At 37.0% G+C, this 22,688-nt stretch overlaps 2 long non-coding RNA genes across 2 annotated transcripts; both read right to left on the minus strand.

Annotated features, from left to right (window-relative positions):
• Nucleotides 1-709: 709 nt before the first annotated feature.
• Nucleotides 710-6,194, minus strand: LOC140337821 (uncharacterized). The gene is made up of 2 exons (XR_011922130.1): nucleotides 3,831-6,194; nucleotides 710-2,982 (listed from the first exon to the last, which is right to left on the minus strand). It is a non-coding gene; the product is annotated as an uncharacterized lncRNA (long non-coding RNA).
• An 8,825-nt stretch (nucleotides 6,195-15,019) lies between these two features.
• On the minus strand, nucleotides 15,020-17,244 carry LOC140337822 (uncharacterized). Its single transcript, XR_011922131.1, has 2 exons — nucleotides 17,050-17,244; nucleotides 15,020-16,263 (listed from the first exon to the last, which is right to left on the minus strand). It is a non-coding gene; the product is annotated as an uncharacterized lncRNA (long non-coding RNA).
• Between the last annotated feature and the right edge of the window lie 5,444 nt (nucleotides 17,245-22,688).

Below are 22,688 nucleotides of genomic sequence, written 5' to 3' on the forward strand. Positions count from 1 at the left end.
GGGGATTTTAGTGTAGGCGAAAAAATACGGGCTTAACCAAAAGAGCAAAAATATTTAGTGCGAGAAATTACGGGCTTAGCGGTTAGGGGGTTAATGGAGGAATTGGGAATTCCAATCTATAACTCAACCGAATAGTGACTATTCATCGATCGCTCAAAGCGGAGCTTAAAGTGTGTGCTCCTTCACAATGGCAATATATTTGGGTCAGTCCCAATTGGCCGTTCAGTTTCTTTTTGCGAAGAATATGCAGACATAAAGACAGTCATTGAGTTGTTGTAATATCACCAACACAATTGGGTCATCTGTGTGGGACCTTAAAATGGTTTGCTTCCTTCTTGGTCAAAAATGCAGATACACCAGGTATCCCTGTTATCTGTGCATGTGGGACAGCAGAGTTTGTGAGAGGCATTGGGAGGAAAGGAACTGGCCTCTTAAAATCAGGTGATCCAAACATTCTACATAAGCCACTTGTTGATAGACAGAATATTATATTTCAGCCTCTGCACATGAAACTGGGTCTGATGAAGCAGTTCTTTAAATCTTTGCCAAGTGAAGGGGACTGTGTCAAGTACCTCATTTTGGCATTTCCTAGCCTGTCATTTGAAAAAATAAAGGCCAGTGCGTTTAATGGTCCTGATGAACATTTCATCAGGACAATGTCAGAAGTCGAAAAGAGTGCTTGGTTTTCATTCAAAGCCATTGTCAAGGATTTTCTTGGAAACACATGAGCAAATAATTATACAGAAATGGTCCAGAAACTTTTGGAGAGCTACAAAATGCTAGGTTGCAAAATAGGCATCAAGGTGCATTTTCTGCCATCTTTCTAAAATCCCAGAAAACCTTTGTGCACTCAGTGATAAGCAAGGTGAACGATTTCACTAAGATTTAAAGGTCATGGAAGGACAGTTTTAGGGTAGATGGGATGTACATATGATGGCTGACCAGTGTTAGGACAATCCCGCCAAGTGCTCCAACAATAAACACTCCAGGAAAAGCTAAAAGCGTAAATTTTTACATTAACCGCTTCCCTGATTTTCAAATGTTTTACTGTAAAAAAAAATGTTTTACCGTAAATAAATCCTTTGTATGAACATTCAAGTATAGTACATTCAAGTTATTTCATTGTATGTAAAATTTGTATGTTTTTTTGGAGGATACCCTGTATCGTAAAAACTGGATGTGATAGCAAAAATCTGGGGTTGTTTCTGGATTCACCACCCAAAAATTAGTGAAAAAACAAAAATGAAAGATCTAACTCAACAAAACATGCGTTCCCCAGTGTAATCTATGAGTTTTTTTCATACAGGGAGGTTTTTAGAAATATTGTGTTTGCACACGTGTAAAAATAAATTATATGATCTGTTAGTTAAATGCACTTCCTCATTTAGAGATAATTTTGTATACTATTTTGACTCCCTTAACAGTCCCTATATTTCTCAATAGGGTACTATAGTGCAGTTAAATTTTCTAATTTAATATTAGGAATGATTTGGGCGTCTGTATCTGAGGTTTATATAGGGGAGTGCTCTTTATATGAGGTGTGATCACAAATATTTCTCAATGCGGAAGTTTTCACAATCTATTACCTTTAAATAAAAGAAAAATGCACAGTAAATGTTTAATAACTCCAATGTTTTTTCTTAAACGTACTGATTGTTGTAATAAATGGTTTAACATTTTTCAGTGTCTGAATATTTGCTAAGCAATAACAGCAAACATATAAAAAGGAGGGATACACAGAAGAACCAAGGCGCAGAGTCTAAGCAGTAACTAGGTCTTCTTCAGAGCCTCTGATGGTGAGGATGTTGTGCCGCTAGTTACTGCCAGGCTGCGGTCCTTGGGCACACCAAGGTGGGCAAATCACGGTACCAAATCACAAAGCAGAAGGATAGACGAGCAAGGCCGGGGTCGAGGCAGGCAGCAAGCAAGAAAGGTCAGGTCACAAGCCAGGGGTCAATTACCAGAGGAATAGCACAGGGAAATTGGCTGGGAGCCAACAGACTGGACAACGAGGGGTTAACACAGGAGCTGGACAAAACAAATGCTGGATTAAGCCACAGGTGAACAGGAACTAGCTCAACAAACTAGGGGCTCGGCAGTCATGGAGACACGTTGCACGAACACGAGTGCAGTGTGTGAGCTAGCTAAATAGCCAAGGATGGTTAAGAGGCTATTTTCTGATTGGCTAGTGGATTGGACTAAATTGATAAAGCTTGGAAACAGAGGCACATCCAGAGTCAGAACTGCCCACCTAAGCAGGAGAGAGGTGTCTGCGCTTTAGTGAGGAGGAGGTAAGTGTGACACCTTCATTTCATATAAAGAATAATACACAAAAAAAATGTGTAACTATACATTGAATGCAAAAAATGTTTCCAGATTTTTTGATAGACTTGTATGCAATCTATTTATAAATGTTTCACATGGAAAACAATTGGACAAATGATATTAAAATGTAAAAATTGTGAACTAGGATAAAACATTATCAAAAAGACCCTTGTGAAACATAATTTTTTTTTTTTTAGAAATACATTTTGAAGTGAACAAAACTTAAAAACATAGTGAAATTATTTTTTCATACTTTACACACTATAGACAGAACCAAATATTAAAGGTGCAACTGCGATTATAAATCAAACAACTGCTGATTACTGGTCATATAGTCCACAAAATGTACTCTTCATGAATGCACAGATCCTGAAACTGCTGGGTCTCTATTACACACTGTCCTTCCTGCAGTATGTGTGGATACCTCTTTAATGCAGATTATTCTTCTGGTAACATCACCTTCTGGTATACAGTTACTGATGTTACACCAACTGCTCTGTGTCCAACCAGTGAATGTTTCCATTCTCATGTAAATGAGGAGGTCTGTGAAACCAATTCTGAACTTGCTGCTGTAGTGGACCTTCCTGGATTGAATGAAAACTAGGATCTTCAAATAATGGTGGGAGAGAGAACCAAATATCTTCTAAGAAGTGTTTGCTGAAAGACCAAAAATGATAATATTGTACAGTGCAAAAGAAAAGAGGCACAAAGCCCAAATCTTCTTTCTGAAAACATTCTTCAATTAAAGATAGGACATTTCTAAATAGTACACTGTTTCAAACAAGTAAACTGCAAAAATAAAGAGTTCAATTGCAGTTCAAACACATCTGCTTATTAATTCAGAATGACCTGAAAAAATAGTAGTCAAAGCTTATAAGCAATGACAATGGCTATTTATTAAAAGTATTCTTTTTATTTCTTTTGTGCCTAGAAAGAGTCCTTATCTTTTACAAGAACAACACACATTTACTCTCCCAGGGTTGTTAAAAATCATAATAAAGTTGAAAGACAAAGTAAAAGAAATATCTGTTGTAAAAAAGAAAACCTTGACAGCAGTGATGATCATTCACATTGAAAAAATACTAACTTCCTGACTGAGAAGACAACTTCAGGGGAGAGCTTGCAGCTTAGCAAAAGGAGAAGACTATTGGTTGAAACTGAGCTAAGCAAAGAATGGCAAAAGCGACAGTGCCACAAAAAACATATCTCCCACTCTAAATTAAACATATGCCATTCTAATTGCTCTTGTGTGTGGGTAGTCCATTCTTTCCTTAACACTTTTTCTGGAACTTTAATTCATCCCAATACATTCTTAAAGAAACACTAGAAAAAGATATCCAACTGGCAACTCACCAGAAGGGATACCAAAAATATTTACTATAATGCTAAGCATACTGAAGGAGTTTGAGAGCCTAAGTTTCAAAAAAGGCACACACAAATAAAGAACATCATAAGATCATTATGTCAACTCGCCCATGCCAGGTTAAAAAATAAAGAAAATTCACCAAAATGTAAGAACAAGTAATTTTCCCATGTCTTGTGGAAATCCTCTGCTACTGATGACATCTGTGGGAAAAAAAGCACACTGTCCTTTCCCACCTACAATTCATTTCAATTGCCACGGTAATGTTAAGTTTTTCCACATAACCAGCATTAGAAAAGATTACCATATTTTTGATCATGCAACAACTACAGAGGTGATTGCAGGAATGTTTCTTCGCTCTAAAAAATACAGATGCAGAAAGGCAATACAGATAGTAATATATCAGTATGGGATCATCATTACAAAAGATCAACAGGCCAGGCAAACTGAACAACTAGAAACAGAAAAACATAACATTTATATCAATAACCATCAATTGTTATGGTAATGTTGACATTTTTCCCAATAACCAGAATAATAGTACATTACAATAGATTAACATATTGTTGATAATGCTAGACATGCTGAGACGACCACAGGAATGATTCTTCAGTCTGAAAATAAAGATGCAGAAAAGGCATACACATAGAAATACAATACTCTAAGATCAGCATTACTTCAGATCATACAGGCCAGGCACACTAACCAACTAGAAAGATAATACCATAAAGCACAATGTAAAGCATGCATCCACTTAGTAAACAAAAACATACATTTGATCATTTTGGAAAACATATTAGTATGCTAGAATACATAAAATACTTGTAAAACGGGTACCATCTGATCAATGTAAAGGTGTCAATCACGGGTTATGACTATACCAACGGGGTATAAGTAGATGAATGAAAAATAGTCATGTCGTACCTCTTTTTTTCTATGACATTACACGAACTTGGGGTATTGACCAGCTTCCGATATTCTTTGAATAAGTGCTTGAACGTTGGTCCATAACACTTCCTAAAAGGGACCAAGAACTGTGGAAATCCACAGAGAAAAATATGCCAACACTCTCTAAACAACATTACATTCAACAGGGCAATTCCATGAAATACCTGCCATTCTACTTGAATGTTGCGTTTGTAGTGCATTGTTCACTTACAGATCCTCTCTTATGCAACTCAAATTCTTCCCAATGCATTCTGAAAAATATTAGAAAAAGAAAGCCAGAGATCCAGGCCACTCACCAAGATGGAAGAACTCGCCATTGTCTCACATGTCTTGTGGAAATCCTCTGCTATTGATGACATCTGTGAAGAAATCCAAAAAGCAGACTATCCTTTCCAACCCAGAAATCATATCAATTGCCATCAATTGTCACGATAATATTGATGTTTTTCCCAATAACCAGCAAAAAAATGCATTACAAAAGGTAAACATATTTTTCATAATGCTAGACATGCTGAAGGGATCACAGGAATTATTCCTCAGTCTGAAAAATAAAGATGCAGAAAAGGCATACACATAGAAAAACAACAGACTTAGAACATATTTACATCAGATCATACAGGCCAGGCAAACTAATCAACTAGAAACAGCATAACAAAGCATAATGACAAGCATGGACAAACTTAGTAAAGATATCCATACATTTGATCAATTTAGAAAACATATTACTATGCTAGAATACATATTAGAATTTTGAAAAGGGTACCTTCAGATCAATCGCATGGTGTCGTTCACAGGGGATGACAATACTATCAGCGTAGCTCTAGATGAATGAAAAAAGTCATGTCTTACCGATTTTTTCTTTGACATGACACGAATTAGGGGTTTTGACCAGCATCAGAATTCCTTTGAACAAGTGCGGAGATGTTTGTCCATAATACTTCTTAACAGGGGCCAAGAACTGTGGAGATCAACACGAGAAAAATATCCCAACAAACCCCAAACCACATTACATTCAACAGGGCAATTCCATGAAATACCTGCCATTCTACTTGAATGTTGCGTTTGTAGTGCATTGTTCACTCACAGATCCTCTCTTATGCAACTCAAATTCTTCCCAATGCTTTCTGAAAAATTATAGAAAAAGAAGGCCACATATCCTGGCAACTCACCAATATGGAAGGACTCGCCTAGGTCTCACATATTTTATGGAAATCCACTGCTAATGATGACATCTGTGAAGAAATCCAAAAAGCAGACTTTCCTTTCCCACCCAGAAATCATATCAATTGTCATCAAGTGTCACAATAATGGTGATATTTTCCCAATACCCAGCAAAAAAGTACATTACAATAGATTCAATTATTTGTGATAATGCTAGACATGCTGAGGCGACCACAGGAATGATTCTTCAGTTTGAAAAATAAAGATGCAGAAAAGGCATACACATAGAAAAACAACAGACTTACAACATATTTACATCAGATCATACAGGCCAGGCAAACTAATCAACTAGAAACAGAATAACATAAAGCATAATGACAAGCATGGACCAACTTAGTAAAGAGGGGGGGGGGGGGGGGGATTATTTCCATGTCCTGAATGGAGTCAGGGAGTAATTGGGTGTTTTGAGTGGTATTGCACCGGGATATCTGCAGCCAGTTTCAAAAGGGCACGTTCCCACAACTCTCCACCAACAATTTATAGGAAACCTTTCCCTTGAAGAAATTCCCTCCAACTCTCTGGCACCAGTTTTAGAAACCTTGTCAACAGGCCCTAAGACACTATGTCTTGGCATTACCTTCGATTCCACCCTCTCATTTACCCCTCATATTTAGAACATTTCCAGGTCCTGTCACTTTCAATTATGCAACACACTCCCCGAGCCGGTCTCTACGTTCCTCCAATGACCTACTACTGACTTCCTTACTCAAAACCTCATCACTTGCATGGCTCCAAAACTTTTCTAGAGCTTCCCTAAATCTCTGGATTGGTCTTCCTCAACCTATTTGGCTTGCTCCTACTTTCTGCTCATTACCCATTTTTTTCAAACTTGCTTACCCATCTTCTTCTGTCTTTTGAAACCCTCACTACTTCCCACCACTACATATCTCCCCTCCTATTGTGTGTTCTTTGTACATTCACTCTGCATAACTAATGTGGTAGAAAAGAAATAGAAAAGGGATACTTAGAGACCTCCTTATTTTATATATACCTCGTTTTATATTCTCCCCTTTTTTTTAGATGGACAGCTTTTCAATAGCACAAAAAAACTCATCTGTGAGACTGATTTTGCCAAATATATCAAAAGCGGTGTACCATTTCCCAATCATGGAGTAGAACTCAGAAAGCCCCCTTTATCCTGTCCTAACTGGGGTCCTTTCTTCTCAGTAGGTCTGTATAATACAACCTGATGACTTCCAGAATCCCTGATCTGGACTTTATCGGAAAACCAGTAATATCCTTCAAGCATGTCACTGTCTTAACCACTACACATTGTTTGCAGCTTTGATAGGGGTCAGCCATGAGATTTCCGATAACCCGTCTCCAATACCAAAGAGGTATGTCAGTCACAGTGACACTTTCTAAGAGGAAATTTCACCTCAGAGATTTCCTCTGGATCCCCTTCATTCTATAAAGACAACTGAGCTTCCTCCACAAACACTAGAAGGTAATATATTTACCGAACTGTTTCTATTTACGTATGGCCTCTACTCGCCCTCTGTTTCACAAGCTCTCACCACTCAGATGTAAACGTCCAAAATAGAAACCAGTGCCTTCTAGAAGTGAATCATTTAGATTCTAGATATCCCTATTGCAATTAGGAGGACTGCCTGAGGCATTCAGATTCACAGATAGGAAACCGTGATCGGAGAACTCCACCACCCTCAACTATTTTTTTTTTAAAACTTGTTTATCTTCTTTGACCATTACTTGTCTGAAATGTAACACTAATAATGCCTAAGCAGTGCTTAATATACATGTCTTCCAGGTCTGCCTACCTAGCCATATTTCTAAGAAAAACCCCATCATAACCTAGCTTGTCTCTGGACTCGCCCCTGTCTTCTGGCCTAATCACAGTAATGAAATCACCTACAAAAACAACTTTATCAGATGTGAAAGGAAGGGCTTGACCTTTGTAAAGATCATTTCTATCCTAAACACCTGTCAACATATTACAAAAACAGTTTTCAAAAGCACTGTAACTCTGCTGTAGGGATTATGGGACCATGAGATCAAAAGGAGGGACCACACCTTCATTCCCTTTTTGAAAGATTGACATCTGCCAAGGTATCAAGTCTGAAGTTGAAAATACAACTTCAGCATCAAACTTCCTGAGAAAATTTAAGGCCATATCTTGAGCTCCTACAGATTTAATGCTGCCAGTATTCATGTTTGCTACCTTTACCTAAAGCTACGTACACACTTCCAATTATTATCGTCGGAAAACGAACGACGAACGTTCCTGCACGATATATATGAACGATCGTATAGCACCGATCCTGCACATAGAGGTAACGACACGATCGTTCGTAGATATTGTACACACAATAGAGTTACTGTCCCATCTCTTTGCCTAATGTGATGCAAAGTTGTTTGCAAAAGTATTAGCTAAGAGAATGCAGTCACTTATTCCTTTTTGGGTTCACAGAGACCATTCGGGATTTGTCCCAGAGCACTCGACATTCTGAAGAGACTATAGTACATAACTAATTAGGAGTCTGAATGCTCACATTTAAGTAAATGCCTTATTATTGTGCTATCTAAATATAGACCTGTATATGTGTGAAAATTTTTAAGATGTGCTGGGGGAAGGGTGCGTTTTTTTTGTGATGGTTGTTATAGCTGCCATTCAACACAGAGGTTTCAGTATGGTAAAATGCCCTATCATGGTTTCCCTAGCTGAAATACCAGGGGCACATTGGGGCTTTTACTTTGTAAAAGAAGAGGTTAAAAAAGGCACCACACCACAAATTTAACATTGGAATTTGCTGTCTGAGTAAATTGTCTTGTTAATTGTTGTTTGTCTATATGTTTGTTTAATATGAGGAATGTCATATGTTTAGGGTTTTTGGGAGTGAGAAGTTTGCAAGATCTATCCTATTTCTCCCTCTCCTAACTAATGTCTCTGGGACAGACATAGTTGATTACATATAATGTAAAGGGCCTGCATTCAGCTACTAAGAGGCATCAGGTCTTGAAAGAGCTACAATCCGTGCAGGGGGATATTCATTTTTTACAAGAAACACATCTTCTGTATTATTCAAAGGTTAGACTGTTTTCTAGAAATTATCCACAGTGGTTCTACGGTTTTTCTTTGTCTGGAAGATCTAGGGGAGTTGCGATAGGTTTTCATAAAGGCACTCAATTGAATCTGATCGATTCAATTACTGATCCCAATGGAAGGCTTTTGTTTTTAAAGGGAAAGCTCTTAGAGCAGAACCTGTACACTTGCAAATATTTACTGCCCCAATAAGCATCAAATACAATTTCTTTTGAAGACCCTTCATGCTGAGGAGGTTTCAGGAGGGGTTATTGATATTGGCAGATGTAAATATTGTGTTAGAGCCCCTCTTGATGCCTCGTCAGGTAAATCTTCATTTAAACAGATTCGGAAATTAAAGAAATTGCTTTTAGATATGCGACTGAAAGATGTTTGGAGGGTACTGCACCCAACTGTAAAGGATTATACCTTCTTTTCCCCTGTAAATGATACATATTCACCTATTTATATGATTTTTTTATTGCATTTCCGTTTGGTAAAATGTGTTAATGCAGAAATTTGTCAGACCAGAGCAGTCTATTTCAGACCATGCAGCAGTAAAAGTCCCAATCTGTTTGGGATCGTCAGCGATTCCAGTGCATAGGTGGCATCCTAATGAAGCTTTACTGAGAGAAAAGGATATTGAAATAGATATTTCTGGAGAATTGAAATTTTTTTTAGAGAAAATGTAACAGATCAAATTACACTAGCATGTATATGGGAGTCACATACAGACACTATCAGGGGTAAATTTACTGCACATGGGGCACGTAAGAAAAAGGAAAATAATCACAGGGTAAAAGAATTACTAGATCAGATTGCAAAGTTGGAAGTAGTACACCAATAGTTGCAATGGAAGGCACAGGTTATGCAGTTGACACAGTTACGAACACAATTAAAGCATTAGGAAAGAAAAGATAATAGCGTATCTTAAAAAAGCAAAGTTAAATAAAATAACCCCTGAAAAATTGTCCATATTAGAAAGTAATATTAATGAAAATGAATTGAGAGCAGCAGTTTATCTCCGGCTGGTAAAACACCAGGGTCTGATGGCTTTACGCTGAAATATTATAAACCATATAATGATATTCTTCTCCCACATTTATGTAGATATATTAATGAGCTATCACAGAAGGGTGTTTTGTGTGAAGATATGATGACATCTGTGAAGAAATCCAAAAAGCAGACTGTCCTTTCCCACCCAGAATTCATATTAATTGCTATCAATTGTCATTGTAAAGTTGACATTTTTCCAGGAAGACAAGAAGTATTTGGTGTCCTCTCAAGGGTCTTCTGGGGTGCTGCGACTTGTGCCCATACTATATTTGTCTTTACTGTGACCAGGAACCATTGTGGTCAGTCAAAAGAAATCACCCAACATCCTTTATGTATTGGTTTGTTTGACAGGATAACATAATGGAACACCCTGCATTCTCTTTGCAGTCTAGCGCCCATGTCTTTTTTTTCCCAAGTGCTACCTTAATTTTATATGATACAGCTTTATGAAATATATTTTCTTTACAATTGTTCAACCTACATTCCATGATACTATTTTGATAGTCTGTGTCCTTTAAATGTTAATGTACACGTTTACCCAAGTAGTCATAGTCCAATACAAACACTATGAACTTCTCACATTCACACATACATTTTTTTAACATATCCCATATAGAAAATGTAAGGATTGTTTAAGAAAAGCATAGAACTTGCCCAGTGGAGTGTCGTGTCTGTTATAGTCTATGCCCAGGCTGTATATATCTCTGTGATGGATAGGAATAGAAATATCAAGAATATGAGATAAAAATGTTTTTCCATGAATTTGAGCTTTAGTGCAGTGCAACATTTCCTACAGCAGGATATTCTATACACACATGCTGTACACAGGATAACCATACTACATTCTTTTTGAAAGAATTGCACAAAGGTTTGCACCGTGTTCCCTTTAGCCCCTTTTAGCCGGGCGTGGCACCCAGCACTTTTCAGTAATCACCCAGCTGTTTGGTTCACAATAGGAAGATGCATACAATTTCTTCCCAACCAGCATATAAAACATCTTGTAATTCTAAATACAACCGTACATTTTATCTTCAGAACCCCTGGCACACTTCCATAAGGAACCCCAAAGGTAATAAGGAACCTGTGACACAAGTACATTTTAGATGTTGTTTGCAATCAAGTAGAAAATAACCTTGTTTACATCAATTTAAATTTGCATTTCACTTTTCTGACACTAGGATACTTTTAGTTTTTGGGGGTTTTTTTTACACAGATACATAACCACAAAATTATTCCACCCATCCACACAGTAATAGTTGAATCTGGTTGATAGCACTAAATGCCAAAGTTGTATTCCTTGCGTTCTCAGATTTGTGTTTAACAAATGAATTTATTTGGAAAAATTTGCAATTAATGCATGAAATGTGTATAACTCTTTGGTGGAAGTAAATAAAAGCCCTACATCTTTAAAATGAAAAATCTAAGTGCACGTGTCTACTATAAGCCCTGTGTCAGAGCCGATTACAATAAAATCTGCTTTTATCTTTATAGATCAGAAACTCAACTGACCAGCAACATGTATATAAAATGGTTTAAAATATATAATTCATGAATTTCTTCAGAAATAAAGAAGCTTTTGTTTAGAGTTAGGATATGTTTAAATTTAATATTCCAGTAATAAAAACCTGTACATTGATATGTTTTTCGTGTGGAAGGGAGGGAGCTGGATAAAAATTAGTGAAAAGCCACTGAAAATTACATCACAATTTAAATCTGACAACTTGCAAAGCAAGGATTTGCTGCTAAAATGTATCCATATGTTTGGCAACTAAATCCTTCTAGAGATCTGTATTTTGTAAGCAGAAGTGGTCACGTGATGCTAATTCGATAGGGAGTTACCCCACCCCAACACCAAGGTACTTACATTTTTTGGAGTTATGTACAAACTTACAAACTGGACATTCTATATTTTGAACATAGCTTTCCACTTCAAACAACCAAGCAGGAATGATACTTAGAAGTATCTTCTTTTGGACATACTGAAATGTAGAGTATAACGACTAAGCATTAGGCCAACAAAACAAATGGCCCTATGGCATTTCTATTTTAAATGACATCTCTTGTAAAGGTAGCCCAGCATCTACAAGTGAATACCAGCATACCTATTGCACACTAATAAAATACTAGAGAGCAATAAATCTTTACCCATGTAGAGATAAGATGGCACAAGTGGTCCATTACCAAATGGTAAAACATCTTCCAAGTTGGTTGCCAAGGCTCCCTACAGATATAGACTCCCGAAATCTAGGCTATAGTTCTAAATTTAGATTAAAGTTCCAATCTAACCATGTGGTTGCAGTTTGTGTCCCCCCCCTCCCAACTTGGGCATAAAGAAATCTTTTCACGTGTTCTGACAACTGATACATAGATGAAATCCATCAAACTGGAAAATAGGAATGAAAAAACTATTTTAGCACATAAAGCCTAGCTCCAGCCAAAATGGTTTTGTTTTACTGCAATAGAAAGTAAATACTAAGAAAATGAATGAAGTTCAACCTTTCAAAATACACAAAATATAGATAATTGAATAGCTGAAAGCCCCAGCTTGCCACCTACAACCTTTTATATTTTTAATGATTTTTTCATTTTATGTGGTCCTAAAAGGCATGTCTACAATGTGCACTTGTATTTTGAGGTTAGGTCAAATCAAACACATGTACCCACTACTTGATTTTTAACCTAAGATTTAAATTCAGTACCCCTCTTAAACCATTTCAAAGTGAAAATTACAAATACCTTTTTCTTAGAAGAAATGTGTTCCATCCTCACGGTTAAGCATTGACTGCAGCTAAAGATGAGTAACGGTATCACCAGTAACCGGCATCCTCTTGCTCTAATATTTGCAGAGAAGGATGCATCTAACCAAGTCAGTTGACCATTTTTTTATTTTATATTCTTATTAGTCTGTTCAAAGGTGAAACTATGAAAGGGATGTGATTGACACAATGTAACCACATATTTGTCACTTCATTTGGGCTGTAAATGCAAATACCTGTCAAGAACCAAGGGTGTTTTTTTTATGTTGGTAAGTTACCTGTTAATCCTGCAATTTCAGCGAAGTCCTTGATAGGGTAACACGACTATCACACCAGTGCCTAATACTGCAGGAACAGCCACCTTCCTGTGTGAACTACAGGCAACTAGGCTTCATCCAGTATAATAGTTTAAACTTTTGGTGGGCCGTTTTCTTGAGAGCTGATCTGACTGATCAAGTCTGGCAGCTTCTGCTTCATACTGTAACTGGCATCCTTCAGGGCAGCTTCCCACCTTCACATAGCCCTGGCTTGCAGGGATGGAATGGCTAATAATAGCAAGTGAAAAGGTTTTCTTTTTTTATTTTGCATTACATAACTAACAAATATATTGAAGGGATGCACTATACCCAACATTTTTGCAAGGTTTGAGGGCTTTAGCACACCATCAGATTCAATCTAAACAAGTACAAAGATTTGCATTCACTATATATTCAATTAGGGGTCAGGAATGACTATATGGTTACAGCACAGTCCAAAACTGTACAGATTTATTGCTTATTTGCAAGGGAAAGTGTGAAGTTTACTTGCATTTTAAATGTGGTAATATCAGTACCATAGCGTAGGGTAAATTAACTGCAAACAGCAGAAAGCTCCACAACATGGTCAAGCACTTCACAATACATAGTGGATTTAGGTGTAGAGGAGTGATGTGTAAGGCAACTAAATGGAGGAAGGCTTTAAAAGACGCAGAAATTCTAAATGTTAAAGTTACAGATAAGATTCCTGCTTGCAAAGAGCTTGAGGGTAAAAGACCCACGAATAAAGAGCCATTAACACACATTACCTTTAGTGCAACAACAATCTTAGAGTCACAGTTCAGTTACTGTCTTGCCTGCACATGACTTGAGACCTGGATTCTTCAGCCTGTTTTAAATGGTCTGTGCATTGCAGAAATATAAGCAGAGGAACACATTGACTTATCCTACAAGTTGTCGCTCGGGGAGTGATCGAAGTTTTAAGACCACTTTCTCCCACAGAGCAGGCAGAAGGAGTTTTTCTAAAGTGGCAGAAATGAAAGAAGTTTTAAATATTTGAAAGGCAAATATACAAATCACCCCCCCTATAAACACCAACATTCGTCAATAAACACTCGTGTTGTAAAGCTGAGCAGTGTACTTCTACCTATGCCTAAAATAATGAACTTGGCTGGACTGTATATTTAAGAACAGTGATTCTTTTGAGAAAATGCATGCTTTTTATTTCCAATTGGCACACAGATATGTGCATGCAGTGATAATTGTGTGCATTACAACCCACCCATACCTTTATACTAAACTAATTCCAAAGCCATACCATTTTTGTGAAAAGTCCAAATATTAGAAAGCACTCGACTGTGCAAACCGGTCACATAGGGGTAAATCTCAGCTTTTAGGACTATGTAGAGACCAGGGAAAAAAAAATACATGGTTGTTATTGGATTATACTAGATATTATGAATGAGGCTGTATCTTGATGGGGCAATTGTAATTGAACCTTTACATTACATAGGCAACCTAAGTGAACTTAACCTTTACATATCTAGAAAAGTTGCCCAGATATTTATTTTGTTCTATATTTACACAGATTTTCATGCAATGAGCCCACCAATTCAATGCAAATGTTTTACAAGTATACTTGAGATAGATGGGGGATGGCAGTTGGTGTCCATCGAACAAGCAGAAATGTTGGCCTCTGGCAGAAACATGTAGTGAAAGATCAATACCCATTTTGTTTTCTTCTCCTTCAGATTGAATAACCTTTCCTACAAAATGAAACCAGAAGTTTTCATACACAAAATATCCTCTCTGTGACATAGTTGGCATAGTTTATTCACAAAATCAATGTTCAGTACATTGTTTTGCTGGTAAATGTCGGTAAATGTCAAGATTTTATAAATGAAACCAACACTCTGTACTTAACATTTGCAGAATACCCTTTGTTCTGGAACCCTGGTTTGAAGCAGGATAGACCTTGTTCGGCCCACTTCCAACGCCTGATAAAAACCTCTGAGCACTTTGCACCTAACCTTTTAACAGAGACATTAAAACAAGATTTATCTGTAAAACAATTTTAATTCAAAAATGTATTTGTACATTCACATTACACAACAAAATGAATCAAATGTTTCAATGACAAATACAGCAAGGAAAGATCTTACTTGGAAACACCTCAAAGCATTTTCTGAAGAAGCACCAGAAAAATCAGATAAATGCCTAGAAAGAAAATTTTAAAAAATCCAAACTTGTTACAGTTGCAATAATATATTCAAAAGCATTACAGATTTCTGATGAGGAATCAGGGAGCTTAAGTACAGGTTCACTAGTAAACAGCTAAAAGGTGGTCATAAAGTCAAACTGCTTCTGAAGGAAATAGGTTTTCAACCCATGAAACACTAATTGATAGAATGGCCATTGTAACACTTTTGTACCTTATCATAGTAATGCATTAGCAAGGGTCTTATTGGAAGTCATTGTTGCCAAAGCAACCTTTACAAAACTTGGCTTCAAGCAGAATTGTTGACGCTAATGGTTTGCACTTCAGCATTTGGATGGGATGTTGATAGCATATATAAAACTCAAGACTAGAGTCTTCAGGCACTAAACTGATGCTAGAATATATATTTTTTTAATAGATGGTAGCTCAAAGGGGCAAGTGCTTTATTTTTCAAGGGAAACACTATTGAAGTATTCTTACCAGATGGAGAATGCTTGGCTATTTCTGGAAACCCCAAACTCTGGGACCGCTTTCCTGCTTACCAATAGGCTGTGACTGGCCACCTAAGGACGCAGAATCCTCCCCAGGTTGTGAGTAAAAAGCTATGAGCTGACGAAAACAAATATACATTGGCATGTTATGACACCAGAATAACTTTAATCCAGTGTATCCGGTCCAATGTGGTTTGCATTTAAATTAGGGATATATAGCTAGGGGAAAAAAATAAAAACCTGTATATACAAGGGAAAAAAAAAAAAAGATTTAGACTAATCTCAAATTACTTTAAATACACAAAAAAGAATGATTACTGAATGCAACAAATAACTACTGTATATAAAAACAGTCACAGCAACATAATACACGCCTTCGAGCCTTCCATTGCAGGAGTCGTGTCGGACCAAGTTCAGTCAAAATTCAAGCGTTTGTTTCCAGAACAGTGCTGTACTTCTATATAGGCAAGATGAGTCCTTTATGAAGAAGGTGTGATAAAGTCCATATTCTGAAAAGATCCACAGGCACTTACATCAAGCAATAATATCTTCCAAACAAAGGCAGCCCATGTATCAGCTGTCTTATCACTCCTGTATAAAATGTTAAGATGCACAGGTAGAAGTTGCTCAAAAAATGTAAACAGTTATATAAATCCACCATTTTACCAATATTCTTCAGGATTCCTTCCTACACATTACTGTATAAAATTATTTGACCTGCCTAACTATTTCATTGTCTAGCAAGATACCAAATGCGTCACTTCATGTGATGTAGACCAAAGGCACCTCCCACATTGCTGGCTACGCCAGCCTTTGCTGCGCAGTTATATAGAAACCCAGTAGGGAGTGGCTGGTCAGATTCCAAATGTCTTAAATTAAATGACCCAATCAATAGGCCCCTCCTACATTGCTGGGCACAGCAGCCAATAAAAAAACAGTAGGGAGTGGCTAGGTCACTTAGTATGAACGGCCCCTCCCACATTCCTAGCCATGGCGGCCATCTTTTCTAGGCTGTTTTTGTGAAAGTTGAGGCTTCGCTCACTTCAAATTAGCCTTGTACTTTACTTACAACAACCTTACACCGTTATATGGCTTTAATTCACAGCCATTGCTGTTCGTAACCCCACTAATACACCAATATTATAAAATGTGACTAAAAGGACGGTTCAAGAATCCCCTGCTTAGGCTCATAGTAATGTGTACCATTTCCCCACCAGCAGCAATGGCTTGGTTACCTAAGACATCCGCCGCCACGGAAATACCATAATACATAAAAATAAATACAGCCTTTCATCTAAAACCTCCCACTCTCTAATTTGCTGGTAAAACGGTGCATTTATACAAAGAACATCTTTAAGAGCAAAGAGAAAATGATACCTCACAATTACGGAACAGCAGCAAGGGCACAAGGAGCGAATAAAACAGCCGATAAATAACCGTCCATACAGAGAAAATACAAGCGTAAAGATCTTCTCCTCTCAACACACATCTTGCTTCTAGGACGCGAACAGCACAAATGCGGAGGACGTAACCGCCGACCGTTATTTATAATGTGGGCTGTGCATGTGACGTGTGTGCGTGACGTAATGAAAATAACACTAACTGTTGTATCCGTCCGCGCAACCGAGATGTTTTGCTTTCAACAAATGACTCACTAAAAGTAATACATTTGTTATACAATCATTTAACTATAGAATATATTCTAGGAGCTCTACTAAAATAGATTAAGTTTAACAATTAATAAAAATGACGGAGTTCTAGAGATTACATTTTACGAAGTCTACTATGCGCTAACCACTATATTTGTTTCATTTACCTTTAACATTAGCTTTAAATAAAACCAGTGACAGGTATTTATGCCAATAAAACCAGCCGTACCAACTTCCACGCAACAAGAATATGTATCAGCAGACATTTTGATTTTTACTTTAGCATGAATCACAAAATGGCAGCCACATTACAGCGTAGTGATACTTAAAAACTAGGTATGAGGCAAGCGATATAGTTCCGGCCAGCAAGGCTGTTTGTACCGGCTGAATCCGGATTTACGGGTTGTGTCTCGTGCCTTTTTAATACGCTTGGGTGTTTTGAGGCTGCTTGCTATCTGAAATACATTACATCAAAAAACAAAATAGAACGAAATTGTTTGCAGTTTAAGGTTTTTCAGTTTCATACACTTTTAAATGTTCACTTACAGCGTAGAAAATACATTTTTAGTGAGGTGTAAAGTTTTCCTGTTATTTAAGGGCCCACAAACACAATTGCGCTGTGTGAAAGTCTAAATATGTCAAATAACAGGACTGGAAATTCTTGGCATGTGGCCTTATTTTTGTTTAAATATATCTTTATTGGCAAAATAGAAAAAAACATACAATATCCCACAAAATCTACACATCCAAAACACAGTACAAAAATATAATGTCACAATTACAGATACATAGTAGAATTAGATGAGAAACATAACAAGAAAAAGTATCCATATAGCAGTTCCACTAATAAAACAGTAACCTCTTCTGCCACTCATCCATTTTCGTGTGATGAAAGTTAAACATTTTAAATTATAACAACAAAACTTAGTGAAAGGGTAAAACAAAAAACTGAACCCCGTTCATACAACTAATAAAAGAAACCAGATACTTCACTGCTGATCTGCCAATGAAGATGGATTCAATACAGAAGTGCGTTAAATAAAGAGCTTTTGAACCGTTTGTAACTCCCTCACTGCGTGTAATTTGTTTAATTATTGGTTTTTGGCCTACTTAGCTGACCAATTCCTAGTGTGCTCCCAGAGCCCCATGGTCATACCAAACCGTGTGAAGAAAAAGTTCTATTAAGCCCTGCAATTGACTGGATGATAATGTATATTGTAAATAAGGCATCCATATTCCAAAAAACTTTTGTGAGTGAGTGTCTCGACACTGAGTGGCTTCAGTTTTATCTATAATAATTAATGATTAAAGGTACTGTGTCAATTGTGTAATACTAGAGGGGTTGGGTTCTAACCACATCTTAAGAATACTTTTTTTTTGTCGCCAAGAAACATAGATGTTCAAACTTAGTCACTGGAGTCTGTGGCCTTAGTCACTAGAGTCTGTGTGATGTGGCCTTATTAAAGGTAATAGGTGTTTAGTGGGTAGGTATTATCAGCAGTACAGATAATTGGTTTTTACTACTCTCTTTCTATCAGGGGCCTATAACTGCAACTCCAGTTTTCCCTCTAAACAATCCAAACCTTTATTATCCACATATTAAATTTTTATTTTTAACACGTTGAAAAATGCTAGAAACTCTTTTTTGCTGATAGCATTACCTTGTAACATTTCAAGTAGTATTTCTGATATGATTCAATTCTACAGTGTATCAGAATCCCTAGAGTACTAAGACAAAACAAATCTCTTAGAGAAACTGTTTTGGTTTCAAACATAGTAATTACCATTCAACAGGATGTAGGTGTTGTCTGTAAAAGCAAGTGTGGTCCTGTTCAAACAATATGTACCAACACTGGCTAAAAATATAGTATCATTCATCTGTGAGACCAACTTATCAAGTGTTTATTACCCTTATACTGTAATTTGACAGTATTTTACATTTTTATCAGTTTAGTTTAAACCAGTGTCTTAACCAGGGTTCCATGGAACCCTAGAGTTCTTCGAGAGGTTGCTAGGGGTTCCTCGATCTGGGGCTGATTGACTTCCCAATTAATGATTACTGCATAGTTCTGGGGCCATCACCACTTGTCAGAGCAAGATGCATAGCTCTAATGATGTTTAAACGCAGTATTACAGCCACCAATGTAGCTGCATTCCTAGCTTCCATTGCATGCGCCAGGAATGGATGAACTCCCACGCGCCTGCCTGGAAGATACTTCACCCTGCCAATCAAGATGGCCAAAGATCATTGCTCGGCAGAAGAAAGAAAAATGGCTGTGCTCAGAGAGAGAGTGTGGATAGGTAAATGACGCAGGATTTTGTTCTGCTCTAAAATCCAACAATTCTGTCACTTGTCTTTTGAGTTACAATATCCTAGATTGTAAGCTCTTCGTGTCACTCTCTGTATCTGTCAGTTGCAAGCCCTATGTACAGTGCCGTGTAATGAAAAATCCTGTATAAATCTGTATTTTATTTTTTTTATTTATATTATTATTAATAATAATAATAAAAATTATATTAATATTATTAATAATATAAGGTAGGAAATGTGCTATGTTTTACATGTATACTTGTTGTTTACAGCCCAAGATCTTTTTTTTTTTGTATTTCTGGCTATTAACTCTTTACCTATAAGACATAGGCTGCCTCTTAAAATGATTATAAAATAAAAATAATAATAAGAAAAAAAATCATGATGATCATGTCTGCTCCGATGGGCGGATTCCCAGACAGAACGTTTGGCTTGGTTTATCCCCGCAATGCAGAATTCTGTGTGCTGGAAATTTCCAGACAATACAAGCACACCAAGCCCTATTGTGCTGTACAATACCTCCCCACAAAGAAAGCATTTCAGTTTTACAGCTTACTCATTGCCAATTAAACTGTATTAGCTTGGGATCTTAGTCATTGCTATTTTTGTCATATACGTGCACCAAAGCATGCAATGAAAACCTCATTCCAAATGTTTGCTGATTTATACAGTTGTTACCATAATCTGTCTGAAATCCTAGCAGCACACATTTTATGTTTTAGAAAGCTTTATAAACGCCTCAACCAGCCTCCTCCTACGAAGGTTGGAGATTAAACAATTATTGCTATGAAGCAAATTTACTATGATGTCAAATCTACGTATGGTTTGTAACTTTACTTCTACTTAGAACATCTGTTACAATTTCACTATATAACTGCCCGTATTGTATTCTTAATTTACTTCTTGACCGAAGCTTTTCTACCCGCCCCCATCCGTCACGTCCAAAAAAAGTACTGCATACCACAAATGATAATGTATGCGCATATCTAAGGTATTTATGAACGCCTGATCTTTCACGCATGCGTAAATTATCAGTACGCCTGCAGAATTTCTGCTGCGCAATAAGGCCTTCTTGGGTTGCTTAGAACCCGAGCCCTGTCAGATATCCTTCCGCTTGTATACTGGGTCTATATTTTTAATTAGTTAATATTCATTCCTTCATACCGGACTTTAATTGGCGGGCACTGCAACTAAAAATAATCGAGGGGAATGAAATATACTGTTGTATAGAATGTTCTGCTCATTTATATTCGTATCGTCCTAAACCCTTGCTGTCAAGTAGTGCCTTAGGGCGGAAGGATACACACATCAGGGTGTACTGATCCCGTAGTGTATATAAGGTAAGCTTTACGTGTTTACACTTAGACTACGGAAGAGCAAGATCGCTCTAGGGTGATTGTATGGTTCTTAGGGTGGTATAGCGGTAGTCTAACGTTGGGTTTTTAAGGGTGTTTGTTGACCTTGCTGTTAGTTTATAGGGAGCAATAGTAGTGTACTGCGTGAAGGATTTGTTCTATTTCCCAGCGGGGACTCTTAAAATTATAGCTTTGCTGGTTTAGGCTATTGTGTAAGCTGTTTTATGTGATGTGTTTTAAGATGTTTGGGGTATTGTTGTTTTTTAGACTAACTCTTTTGCAGTGCTTCCAAATTTATGGACTTTTATTTGACAAGACTTAAAACTACTGGGAAGAGACTCCAAGAATAGAGAATCTATTGCTAGCAGGGGAGGAATGAAAACTTGTGAAGGTTAAAAGAGCAATTGCAAGCTTGTGAAGTATAAGTCTTTACCTTTGAGTAAACAAGGCAGAAGGTTAAAAGTAACACTGATGGGGGTGAAAAAAAGAAAGAAGGGTAGATTTAATTTTGAAAATGCAAGACAGAAGGTAGAAGTAACATTGAAACAAGAAATTTTACAGATGTAATCAAGCATGAAAAAATGCAAGGCAGAAAATGAAGATCTAGAAGTTTTAAGAAAAAAAATTGAAAGCTAGGAATGTTTACTTCTTATTTGAAGTTTAGAATAGAAGAAATCTATGCTCAAAGCAAAGTAGAAAACCGTATTTAGGACTGAATTTAAATGACCCATCATATACAAGATACTCAAGAAAGAATACATGTGTAGCTGAGAAAACAAGAAGAATCTGAAATTAATCAAGACAGTAGGTAGGGTGGCTTTTTTTTTTTTTTTTTTTTTTTTTTTATATATAGGATGAAGAGGGAAGATTTAGAAGTGCTTGACAAAGCAGGAATATTTTGAAGCAACTAAATGAGAAAAGACAGGAGATGGATGAAAATTTAAAGCCTAAGAATGTTAGGGAAGATTGCTTGAAAAATATTTCGTTGAACTTTGTGTCTTGTAAGCTTCTGAACCTTGTGTGTGAATTTGGTGTTCTTTGGAGCATTTGTTTCAGCTGATATTGTCTGTATGTATTCTTTGGATCTTCGTGAAAAATGATGGAGCTAGGCTGTGCAAGGATAATGGATGGAAAGATCTAAAATCTAGAGAGCCTTTTGACATCTGTATGCTTCAAAAGAAAAAATTAAATAAAAGCCCCTTGAAATGCAGAAAATTTTACATGAGGTAGAATCTTCTAGAAATGACCTTGGAAAAGCCACAAGATTTGAAAAAAAAAGAAATAGGAGGTAATTTCTTCTAGAATCATCCCCCTGAAGATTGTAAGAACATGGGGAAAAGCTGGACAAGGGCTAGAATCTTCTAGAAATGCCCAGTGAAAAGCTGAATTGGTAGAATCTTCTATAAACCTGGATAGCAGCAAGACATCTTCTGCTTTATAATCCATTATATCGAATAGTTGGTCCAGAACTTCAAAATTGGCTTGTAAGTAAGGGATTGGATAAAAGGGGTTCTATGGGGTTCTTCAGCTTTTGTTTTTCAGGTTCTTTTCTCTAGTGAGCTTTCCAGTTTCCCTTCAGCAGTGAAAAAAAAATCCTTGTAACAATGAGGTGGAATTAAAAGAAGTCTCAGATAGCATACCAGTAACTATAGGTAGTCTGTATGTGGTGTTGTATGAAAGCACAAGGGAGGATAAGCAAAG

This window comes from Pyxicephalus adspersus, chromosome 9 (assembly GCF_032062135.1).
Source record: "Pyxicephalus adspersus chromosome 9, UCB_Pads_2.0, whole genome shotgun sequence".
NCBI classification, from domain to species: Eukaryota; Metazoa; Chordata; class Amphibia; order Anura; family Pyxicephalidae; genus Pyxicephalus; species Pyxicephalus adspersus.